Raw genomic sequence first — 12,401 nt, 5'->3', positions numbered from 1 at the left:
TGGCCAAGTGGCCCTAGAGGGAGTACAGGCCGGGCCTTCAGCGTTTCTCTCACGGGTTGGAGGAAGGCAGCCTCAGGGGAGGGGGAAGGTGATGGGCGGGCGGGCAGGCTTCGCGGGTAACTACTAGGCATTGTATTTGTATGTTTCGAGATCTAAATGGTACTACAACACGCAAATACAAATTTATTTGGGCAGATTGCTTTTGAAAAACTTAATATGTCTTGCAGATCTTCCTTATATCAGGGGATCTCAATTTGTCTGATGTATAAACAGCTGCATTGTATGATTGTACTACAGTTTATTTAACTATTTCCGGATTGATGTTTCTCTTTTGGGGGGGGGAGGGGGCAATTACAAGCAATGCTATAATGAATGGGTTTGTATGTGTTTCATCCACATGTATGAGTATTTCTGTAGGAGAAATTCTTAGAAGAGTAATCTCTGGGTCAAGGTGTATATGCATTTTGAATTTTGATAGATTTGTCTAAATTGCCATCCCATAAGGCTATGTTAACTTACACTCTCCAATGTTGTGCGAGAATGCCCATTTTTCCACAATTGTGCAACACAAATTATTATAAATTTTTGTAATTTTGACCAATTTAAAGGGCAGAAAATGGCATGTCATTGTTTTCATTTGCATTTCCCTGAATACTACTGAAGTTGAACATATTCTTTATTTGCCGGATTACAAAAGTAAATAGGCAAATAGCAATAGTCTTCCTATCTATAAGCAGTAAGCATTTCAAAAATTTAATACTAGAAAAAAACCCCATTCGCAATAGCAAGAAAAACAAGTAAAAATACCTAGAAGTAAACTACAAAACTTTATTGAAGAATATAATAAAAGAACGTTTGCATACCCGGAGAAGGGATACATGCTTCTGGATAAGAAGTTTCAATTTTGTAGCGATGTCCGTTTTCCCCATGTTGTTTTATACAATTGATGCAATTTCAATAAATATACCAAGTTTTTGGAACTTAATATGATTCTAAAGTTCATCTAGAAAAAAGGCTAAGAATAACCGAGAAAATATCTTAAAAGATAAGTAAAAATGGGGGTATTTATACTACCAGATATTAAAATGTACTCTAAAGGAATACATTTAAATTACAATGGAAAGAACAATGTATTAGAATAGAAAAGCTCACAATTAGAGCCAGATTGTATTCCAGGATTTACTGGAGAAACATTGTTGCCTAGACGTGGAAAAACTGCCATATTAAATGCTACAAGCTTTCACGTTCTCCCCCCCCCCCCAGGAAGCTTCAATTTTCCTTTGAGGGCTGACTCCTTTGTTTGGAGAAAACCACTTTATTGGGTCTGTTGGTTAAGCCTCAGGAGTTAAAAATTAGTGGCTTTGTAGCTAGAACTAACAACGTGACCCTTTAGTTAGATTAAGATGGATTCGGGTTAGCCTGCAGTGCGGCGAGGACAGGAGTATGGATATTACCGATCTTAAAAAAAAACATTTTTCCCTATCTAATGGGAAAAATGTTATGTCATTGTTTTCATTTGCATTTGCATGCTTATTGTGAGCCTGAACGTCTTTTATGTGTTAGTCCAGGTTAATATGTGATGCCTGGTGGCAGGTAACAATGGGAGACCCGTTTCTCTTTCAGAATGGAGTTTGGCTAATTGGTACTGCTCTGCCTAGAAGCGTGAGAATAAACAGGTTGACTTTTTAAATTTTCCTCTAGCACTAGGCTCTAGACACCTTAGATCGGGGGCGGAGGCAGTTTTCAGGACATGGCCGAGATTTGGCGCTGAGCTGTGTCATCGCGAGGTTTGGCAGCCAGCACCGCAGTGGGTCGGAAACCTCGTGGTAGGCGAGATCCCTGCAGGACGGGAGGTTCCTCCCTTCCCCCCCAAAAAAACTCCCAGTCATTTTCGTGAAGATCCGCCTCTCTCCTTTTTAGGAGCGTGCACTGGGTCTCGCGAGAACCCGTGTTTCCTAAAGGCGAGGCGCGGGCGGCTTCCTGCGGTGATTTCAAAGGTCTCGTAGAGACTAAATGTAATATCGCGATGGTTGTCGCGGCGCATGCGGGAGCCAGTGGCGGCAGATTGTCTCCGCCCCTCGACGCTCCGTGAGGTTGTGCGTCATTTGCTTTTCGCTTCGCGTAGGTTGAGAGCGGAGCCGTAGCGACTTCGGCTTTGGTGGAAGGAGGGGGTCTGGGAAGGGCTGGGCTCTCGCTTTTCCCGTTTGGTAGAGGTTCTCGCGGGATCGCGCAGAGGCAGCCGCGGTTCGACTACAGACTGCAGCAGCAGCCTGGGAGGCGGCAGCAGCGTCTTCGGCTCGTGCTGTTCTTAGCCCATGAGTTCTCGCGGGAGTGGCGTTACGTCCTCGTGGGATCCTTTGGCCGTGGCGGAGGTAGCTTGGAGGTGGGGGGGTAGTGACTAGGGTCGGTCCGCTTGCTGTTAAGATGGCGGCGGAAGCTTATGTCTGTCCGGCTAGGACCGGAGACTGAGGTGTCGGCTGTCCGCATTTGTGACGCCTCTAAGGTACCCGGCGTGGAGGTGACGATTGGCGGAACGCCGAGGAGCCGAGAAACCGAACCTTGGGCGAAGACCACCCCGTCTGTGATCGGTTGAAGCGACACCATTTCTCGGGCTTCAACCGCGTGTGGGCCCGCTTTTGCCCCACCAGTCAGTCAACGCCTCCGTTGTCGCCGCCGCAGTGGGCGGATTGGAAAGGGTGGGGGGCGGGAGTCCTGTAGTTCCTGGGGTGTGTGGTTGGGGGTTAGATTTGGCCGGGAGGAGAGGAGGACTAACGATGACTAGTTCTCCCCCCTCCCCTACCTTTTAGCGGGCCCGCCTCCGCTCTCCACTCCTGCGGCCGCCCAAATCAATCACCTAGTTTTTCTTGAGCTGGACTCTACTTCCCGAACTCCCATGGTCTTTGACTAAGAGTTCAAGCTTTGATGCTTCTGATGTACTCCTCCCATTTCTCCCCTAATTCTGTGGTCCCATTGAATCTTCCCCATCTACATGGATATTTAAGGCTGTACTTAGGAGGATGCAGTACGTTTCCTTGTCATCTCTTGTCCAGTCCTACTAAGAAAGAGCTTAGCCCAAGTCCCCTATCCCGTCCGGCTTCCCTCTTCCATTGGTCCTCTTAACGCAGGTGATGAATAGAACCTTTCCAGTTCTCTTCATTTATTCCATCATTATGGATGGAGCCATAGCAGCCTTCCCGTTTTCTCAGTTCTTTGTGCTTTATGACCCCAATCTAACACAGGGCACCGATTCCTCCAACTCTGCATGCTGTTCTTAGGCGGAACAGTGAATGGGTTGGTGGTTGGATGGTTGCTGTCTTTGTGACCTCTTCATTCTAGTTTTTCCTTCTTCATAACAAACCGCCACCCCCTCCGCAAAAAAACAAACAAACAAAAAAAAAACCCACCAAAAAAGCTGTAGAGGGTAACCCTCCTGTAAACCAAATTTTTGTCCTACACCCCGCAAGCCCCCTCGAAAGCTTGGGAACTGCCCCTTTATCTTACCTTGCTCTGAGGTCCTGTGACCTCTTGGTCTATGGGAATCTGTCTTTGCTTCTGACCACTTCTTACATGCTACTTACGTCTTAATCCTTCTATTCCCTGTCCCCCTCTCCCGATACTTTTTTTCCAGCAGCTGAATTCCCTAGAGAAAAGATACTTAACTATCGGGCTCTGCTACATTCCCCCTCCCCCACGTGCTAGAAAATGAAATAGCTTTGATAGAGTATCTCCTGCCTCTCAATCATTACCGTGCTACTTTTTTTCTACTCCCACCATTCCATCGTTACAAAAGGCAATTAATTGCCTATTTGTTTCCTTTTTAGGTTACATGTTCAGTATCATTTTAGCCCCAATGTTGTCTAGATTGAGAAACCAACATTCCCCAGTCAAGGGAAGGAGCCTAGTATGGTGGAAATACTCTGTGCTTTGGATTCATGTTGAACTTTGTGACCATGGTCAAATTACTTTTCATATTCTCAGGTTTTTCATCCGTATAATGGGGACAGTAGCACTTGTATTTGCTAGACATTTTGTGAAGTGCCTGACTTGTGGTTACTTTTTCTTAGTGTAAGAATATTTTTTCAGATACATCTGTGTTATGTGGTAGTTTTATGACCTAGGAAAGAATAAGAGATTTTATTCCTTTAACTGTAATTTTTCATATATTTCTAGGCCAGTCCTATCAGTTTTGTATTTTTTTTCCTCTTCATAGGCCAAACCATCTTCGAGGGTTCCCAGTGTTTGGATATGATTCCCACCTGCATTAACCTTTTAGTCAAGGAATTTTAGTGCAAAATCACTATCCCAGAATAACCACCAGCCATAATGTTCTTCTCAAGAACTGCCCCCCCCCCCCGACTTTCTGTCTTTTGAAAGGGTGCTTCTTAGTGTAAGAATATTTTTTCAGATACATCTGTGTTATGTGGTAGTTTTATGACCTAGGAAAGAATAAGAGATTTTATTCCTTTAACTGTAATTTTTCATATATTTCTAGGCCAGTCCTATCAGTTTTGTATTTTTTTTCCTCTTCATAGGCCAAACCATCTTCGAGGGTTCCCAGTGTTTGGATATGATTCCCACCTGCATTAACCTTTTAGTCAAGGAATTTTAGTGCAAAATCACTATCCCAGAATAACCACCAGCCATAATGTTCTTCTCAAGAACTGCCCCCCCCCCCCGACTTTCTGTCTTTTAGAAAGGGTGCCTGGTCCCTTGCTTCTTCCACCTATTCCTTCCAAGGCAGTCTGTCTTGTCATTTATCCTAGATGAGATTTGATGCCATGCTTTTCATGGTGGTGATAAAGGGAACTTTTGCTAGCTAGTTCAAATGTTTATAGTGCTTTTTCCCTACCTCCTTTGTTTGGTATATCTCAGATCAGTGTAGGATCTGCTGTTATCCTGGGCAGGATAATTCCTATCTGAGAGTATAGAAAGGTTGTTTGGGATACCAGGCTTCTTTTCCAAAGGGAATTATTCCCAGTTTTTTAATACATTACCTTGTGTTATTCTTTTGATATTTTGTTTTCAACTATTCTAACTAAATAAAAGTGACTGTTCAATATGGAGGTAGTTTTCTTACTGTTCTATTTTGATTAGAGCAATATTAAAGTGAGTGCTTTTTTTCTAATTACCTTGGTGGGTGATGGGGTTTGAAATAATATGATTATGAAAAGTTCACCTAGGATTAAAAATTTACTGTGGGTAACCATCCAGTAATTAACTATATGTGGACACTAAAGTCCTTTGGAGGTAATAGAATTTTCCTCTTTCATGGGAGGTCAGGGGATCACTTTCTGTTTTTAGATTTTGCTTTGATGTTCTTTACAATGGGTCAGCAATGATCAGAAATTAACCTTAATTTGACTCTTGTCATGTAGAACTAGAATAAATCTGGGAATGACAATCTAGGTGTGGCCTAAAAGGTTTAATGTATTCTAGGTAGATCTCTCAGAGGAAGGAGTGGAAATACCAGTTAAAAACTTTGTCTAAGGTTCAGTGGCAAAGTTCAACCTGAGTTTCTAGGGTGTTTATCATTCGTCTCCCAGTGTGGCCAAAAAGCATGTATAAAGGTGAACATTTTTTTGTGCGTGCAATTTTTTTTTACCAAAAATAATAAATTTACCTTGGTGTATCAATTTATCATGAGGATAAAAAATTGGTTAAAAATAATCACTATCCCCTGTAAATTACATTTGGGTTGAGAACTGAGTTGTGTTCTCAGGGGGTGTTAGATTAGAAGAATTGCTTTAGCTGTTGGTTCTGAATTGTTACTGCTTAAAGCAGGTCCTGAAAAATGTAAATTGATATGTGAGGGCGATTGCTTAAGAAATAATAACTGTGATTATGTTTGAACATTGATATAATAATAGTTAACTCCCCTACACCCTAATAAATGTTTGTATATCCCCCACCTTTTTTTTTGTAGGTACATCAGTAGTCTGACCTGAGTGTATTAGTACTCCAGAGGAACCAGCAGACCAACTTGGTCAGAAAGGTTCAGAAAGCTGCTGGAGCAGTGTTGGTATTTCCCACCAGGATGAGTATGATTGGCTGTGATTTTAGGTTAGTTTTTTTAAATCTTTGTGGGTAGTATTTGTATTTTACTTCCTGGAATGGAGATGTTGGGGGTGTATGTATTTTCCATTGTGTAATTGAGTTACTCTGGTTTCTAACATGGATCTGAAGTGGCACTACTAGTTGGTTCTTGTGTTTAAGTGGGGCTTATTACTGAATTAAACTGTTTGAATGAATTCTGTCTGTACATGATTTTTTAATTCACCTTAAGTATCATTCAAAAAAAATAAAATTACAAGATTTGTCTAACCAGTTCTGTTTTAAAGACCTATGGAAATTTTCAAACCTACAAAAATTGGATGGTATAATGATCCCCCTGTGTACCTATTACCACCTTTTAAGTTACCAACGTGTACCCATTCTGTTTCATCTATACTTCTCCCCACTGCCCCCCCCCAGCTATTTTGAAATAAATCCCTACTGTCTATTTTTATTTGCAAATATTTGTATCTTTAAAATATAAGGGCTGTATAGACATAACCTGAAAACCATTATTACAATTCAAAAAAATTTATGCTTTTTAAAAATATCAAAGATGAAACTGGTGTTCAAATTTGATAGTTTGAATTAGGATCCGAAGAAAGTCCATTTATCACAAAGGATTGATATGGCTCTTAAATATAGTTTAATCTGCAAGTTCCCTCCCTTTTGTATGTTTTTTTTCCTTCTGATTTATTTGTTGAAAAACTTGTCCTATAGTTTTCCCCACATTGGTTGATGATATACCGGTATTGATATCCAACCTATTCTTGCTAATATGATAAAGACCTTGGAGGAACTCATTATAATAGAACAATGGCAGTAATCTCCTGTATCCCAGTTGGAGTTGATACTGCTGGCCTAGGCACTATCCCAAAATAACTAGTCATGGATTCTTTTTTTCTGTGGCAGAGTCTGATTTAATTGATACCTGACTTCAGTTCCATGTCTTGGCCCTGCTTACTGCTCCACATGAAAAGTAGGCCTCCTTGTGGAAGAAGCTAATGTTTCCTAGATAATGACCTGATTGTGCCTTTGGGGTTTTTCATCATGGTTTCAATTTCCTTAGGTAGTTTAGTTATTTTTATACTATGTCATAATGTTGCTTTTTATTCTTTTGATGTTGGTATCTCAGCTACTCTGACCCATAACTTCTAAGCTATTGAGTCTTAGTGATGAGTTCCTCTGGCTGTAATATACTTTTTGAAATGGCAGTACTAAACAATTTTTGAGAGCTTGCACTTACATCCTGATTTCCAGTTATTTTACACAACTGTAGTTTTCCTGTTAATATTTTTCATTTTATTTCTTCTGGAAATGATGTTTTTCTACCCCCTTCCCCCCAGCATAAAGTCCTTTAAACTGTTCATTTTAAAAAATATATATTTTTATTTATCTCAGGAAGGGAGAGGGAGAGAGAGAAACATTAATGATGAGAGAGAATCATTGATTGACTGCCTCCTACACGCCCCCTACTGGGCATCAAGCTGGGCATGTGCCCTTGACCGAACTCAAACCCGAGACCCTTCAGTCCACAAGTCGACACTCTATCCACTGAGCCAAACCAGCTTGGGCTATACTGTTTATTTCTTTCCTTGGATAGCATTGGCCATTCTGGGATCTACCGTCTGTCTTTTTCACGGTCAGAACCTGAGAAAGGAAGTTGGACACAGACTCCAGCCAGCCTTTGACTTAAGCACAAATAGAGGCAGAGCAAGGTCATTTGTGCCTACCTGAAAAATGAGAGTGATTGATTCCAAGTTGAAGGGGTAAAGAGGGTATACAGGTCATAAATGAAAGTTTTTGGGGTATTAAATGAAATATGAGTGTGAATCCAGTGCTATGGATCATGAGTTCAGACTTTAGTTCTTTGTTATTAATGGAGAAATCAGATCACTAGTTGAAAATAGATGAGTATTAAATAAGTGATTTCTTGGGAAATACAGTGAAGTTTATTCATTTAACAAAAAAAATTTCAAGCATGTTAGATGTGGTGATTAGATATTTACTCTTGTAAGTTTTCTGTAGTTAGACAGTTTGAATAGGTCACTTAAACCTGAGTTTGTGAAACTAGGATAACTAGATTTTTGGGACAGAGCTTCACACGTAGGCATTTTATTATTTGAATTGTTTCCAGAGTTCTTAACAGTTACAACTTTACAGTGGAAATGCTGTTGGATTTTTTTCTGTTGTATGTTTAAACCCATGGTTTCAAAGTATTATTAAATGCCAAACTTGGTTGCTCTGAAAATATGTGCTCTTTACAGTCCATGTTACCTCCCCTGCAGTTAGATTAAGTTGCTAAAATCTGATGTGTAGCTACAACCATATTAGGCTGCTTTACAATGATCTCACCATCTATAAGGTTGATAGTCATAAGCACTTGGGTTCTGGGTGTTTTGCTGTATTGTTCTCTGACTCGTTTTCTCAATGACTGGTTACCAGATGTTTAATATGTTAATGTCAGGGATAATTCAACTCCAGAGATTCTTTGGAAGCCTCCTCATTTGATGTGTCATAGGGGTTGAGTTGCTAAAACTTGATGTACTTGTTGACCAACTTGGTCTTCTGGTTATAGCAATGCTTTCAGATAGGGAAGGAGTGGCTCGCTATGAGTAAAACAACTATGTATTTTGTTCGGGCTGTTAACCTGAGCATTTTCAACTTTTAGTTCCCTTCGAAAGTTTTTAACCATTTGGCTTTAAAAATTACAGTGGTGACATGGATTGGTCCCAGAATGTGATTTTACAGAAAGTTGGAACTTGTTTTAGCTTCTTACGAATGTATCATTAAGTGGAGATTGGTATTGTAGATCGATTCAGTCTGGATTGCTAGTTGGACTAGATCCGTGGTCGGCAAACTGCGGCTTGAGAGCCACATGGGGCTCTTTGGCCCCTTGAGTGTGGCTCTTCCTAAGCCTTAGGAGTACCCTAATTAAGTTAATAACAATGTACCTACCTATATCGTTTAAGTTTAAAAAATTTGGCTCTCAAAAGAAATTTCAATCGTTGCACTGTTGATATTTGGCTCTGTTGACTAATGAGTTTGCCGACCACTGGACTAGATGAATGTGAAAGTTCTTTTCAAACTTGAGATTCTGATTGTGTAATCTTAGCTATTGAGAAAGAAAGTGATCTTTCCTTTTCAATAATCTTTAAGTAATAACAAAAAAGGGACTAGGAGAAGTAGGGGCATAGAAAGGGAATGGACTGATAATTCTTGGGGGGAAGGAGGTGTGGGGGGTGTGGGAAGAGACTGGACAAAAATCTTACACCTATGGATGAGGACAGTGGTAGGGGGTAAGGGCATGGGGTGGGGTGGGAACCTGGTGGAGGGGAGATATGGTGGAAAAAAGAGGAACATCTGTAATAATCTGAACAATAAAAGATTTATTAATTTAAAAAAAAAAGGGACTAGGAGTAGGGAGATGCAAATTATTCTGGAATAATCATTTAGATTTTAAAGATTGGTAAGTGAACATGCTGCCATGAATTTATGTACCATCTTTAGCATAACCCAGGTTTTAAGTCCTTATAACTAGATACCAGAGATAATTACTCTGGAAATACTTGGGTATGTTGTATTTGGTGACTATTTATGTTTTGGAACACTTTTGGAAGATTGCTTTAATGATTTCATTATTTGCTGCAATTATTTTCTTACTTGCCTGTCTTTATAGTGAAGCATATTTCTCCTGGCCTTTACTTTTTTGTTTTATTATACTTCCATTGCTAATTATTTATTATTACATTCTGCCAATTGAGTTTTTAGAGATGGAAGTACCTTTCAGCACAATAATTAAGCACACTGGAGCCAGACTCCCTGGGTTCAGGTTTTGACCTCACTTTTTTTTTTTTTTTACCAGCTCTGTCATCTTGTGCAAATTATTTAACCTCTGTGCCACAGTTCTTAATCTATAAGATGATAATAGTGTTACCTACTTCATAGGGTTTTGGAGAAGTTTAGCTGAGTTAATGCATATAAAATGCTTAGAACAATGGTTCTAAACTTAATGGAACATTAGAATCACCTAGAGGGCTTGCTAAAACACAGATTGCTGGGCTCCACCCCCAGATTTCCTGATTCTGTAAGTGGGTAACGTGTTGAGAATTTGCATTTCCAACAATTTCCCAGGAGATGTTGGTGAGCTGGGGAACAATGCTAGGCATAGAGTGTTAACTGGTGTGTGTTTTTTTCTGGACTACTTTCTCAGTCCCTGAGTAAAAATACTTCACTCGTCAGTGCTGTTTAGTACTGCCTTCATCTAGAAGCAGTTTTGAAATATTTTGTTAAAGTGGTTTTCAAAATATGGCTAATATCAGTATCAGCAGTATCACCTGGGAAGCTGTCAGAAATTCACATTCTCAGGTTCCACCCTTGCCTGTATTTTTTAAATGTGTCTTGCCTGAACTGGGGCGTCTTAGACTCTTTGAACAGCTTTATTGAGATATCATTCACATCCCATACAATTCGCCCATTCAAAGTATCCATTGGTTTTTAGCATGTTCACATTTGTACAACCATTACCACATCAGTTTTAGAACATTTTCCTCACTTTATGTTTTTATATATTTGTATATTCTGGGCATTTCATACAAATGGAATCATGCCGTATATAAGCAGCTTTCATGTGATTAAAATGTTTTTCTAATTGCAAAAAGTAGAATACAGATAAAGAAAACCACCCAAAAACAATTTATAGTTAAATTATTTTAAGGCAAACAATTTTGTAACTACTACCCTATCAAGAATTAAAACTGCCTGTCACCTAAAAGTCCTTCCATGTGCCCATCCCAATCACAGCATCCTCCCTCCCTCAGAAAGTATCTGCTGTCCTGACTTTATAGTAATCACTTCTTTGCATTCTGTTATGGTTTTATTATCCAAGTGTGCGTCCCTGGATAGTATAATTTACTTTGTCCATTTTTAAAAACTTTGATTAGTCTTTTAGATATCTACAGTATAATTTCCCTTTTTTGCTTTTTCCCTATACTATGCCTGTTGAACTCAGGCCATTTGACCTGTAGTTTTCCACAGACTGAATTTTTCTGGTTGCATACTCAGCACAGTTCAACATGTTCCTCTGTCCTCTGTATTTTCTGCAGATTGACAGCTGGATCCAGAGGCTTTATAACTTCAGGTTCATTCCCTTTGGCAAGAATATTGGCAGTGCTGTGTTCATTCACAATATTCATCAGGTTGTAATGATGTCTTGGATGTTTTTTTATGTTAACAGCTATTGCTGTCCAAAGCTTAGATCTGTTAATTCATTGAAAGTGTCAAAATAGTGATGTTCTAACTCCATCATTTTATTTTCATATATTAGCTGGAATAATTTTATAAGGTTACTCAGTGATATAACTTATATAAGAAGGGCAGGAAAAATGCTTCATTTAAAAATTTTTTCTGGCCCTAGCTGGTTTGGCTCAGTGGATAGAGCGTCAGCCTGTGGACTGAAGGGTCCCAGGTTCGATTCTGGTCAATAGCACGTGTCCCGGTTGCAGACTCGATCCCTGGTGGGTGGCGTGCAGGAGGCAGCCGATCAAATGATACTCTCTCAACATTGATGTTTCTATCTCTCTCTCCCTCTCCCTTCCTCTCTGAAATTAATAAAAAATATATTTAAAAAATTTATTTTCTGGCCACTTAACACTTTGGGCAAGTAACCTAACCTGTCAGTTGCCTCTGTGGAAAATGCCATAGTCTTGGGTATTAAATGAGAAAATGTAACGTTAGTACACTATAGGTAGTCAGTAGATAATAATTTCTTTAGCATTCTGTTTTGCTTAATGCTTCCAACAGCAGGAGTGGGCAGTCATAGTGGTGAAGTGATGGCCAGTTAGCGAAACATGCCTGGACCCTTCAAGTCTGTGTTGGGATCATCAGATGGTGGGAAGGAGTGGGGTTTGTTCTTTGGTCATTTGGGGTCTAAGGCTCTGATTAATTATAACAGAATGTTCCACCAGAGTAGTTTTTCACTTTTCCAAGCCTCAAGAGTCACATTTATACCCTATGAAGTGTCTTACCCAGTTCTGTGGTGATGTGCAATACATTGGTTGCCCTGGTCTCCCTCCATCTACACAGCCCCCTATTGTTCAAGTTTGTTCTGTTCAGGGTTCTGCTGTAACCTTAGTAACCCATAATGAACCTTCCATATAGTCATCACTATCACTATTAACATATTTGATTGGCCCATATATAGCAGGTTAGAAAATAGGTAAATATTCTTTTTATATAAAAGAACAGCACTAGATACATAGTAAGTGCTTAATGGAAACTTTTAAAATTAATATTCTATCTTTATCCCCTCTCACATCTTACCTCTCTTCATTCAATTAAATAAGTACTAT

The 12,401-nt window shown here is 39.8% G+C and overlaps 1 protein-coding gene across 11 annotated transcripts in view; it reads left to right on the top strand.

Annotated features, from left to right (window-relative positions):
• The first annotated feature begins 2,150 nt into the window (after positions 1-2,150).
• HUWE1 (HECT, UBA and WWE domain containing 1, E3 ubiquitin protein ligase) overlaps positions 2,151-12,401 on the top strand; it is a 147,966-nt gene continuing 137,715 nt past the window's right edge. For 9 of the 11 annotated variants that reach the window (XM_014535310.1, XM_014535318.1, XM_014535321.1 and 6 more), the window contains exons 1-3: positions 2,151-2,372; positions 5,924-6,060; positions 11,157-11,249. The gene's annotated coding sequence lies outside the window, so the exon portion shown is untranslated. The remainder of the gene's footprint in view (positions 2,373-5,923; positions 6,061-11,156; positions 11,250-12,401) is intronic. The other 2 variants (XM_014535313.1, XM_014535311.1) reach the window with 1 other exon arrangement.

This window comes from Myotis brandtii, unplaced genomic scaffold, assembly GCF_000412655.1.
Source record: "Myotis brandtii unplaced genomic scaffold, ASM41265v1 scaffold1424, whole genome shotgun sequence".
Taxonomy (NCBI): domain Eukaryota; kingdom Metazoa; phylum Chordata; class Mammalia; order Chiroptera; family Vespertilionidae; genus Myotis; species Myotis brandtii.
The sequence above is the reverse complement of the archived record's forward strand: the minus strand, read 5'-3'. Positions and strand labels throughout refer to the sequence as shown.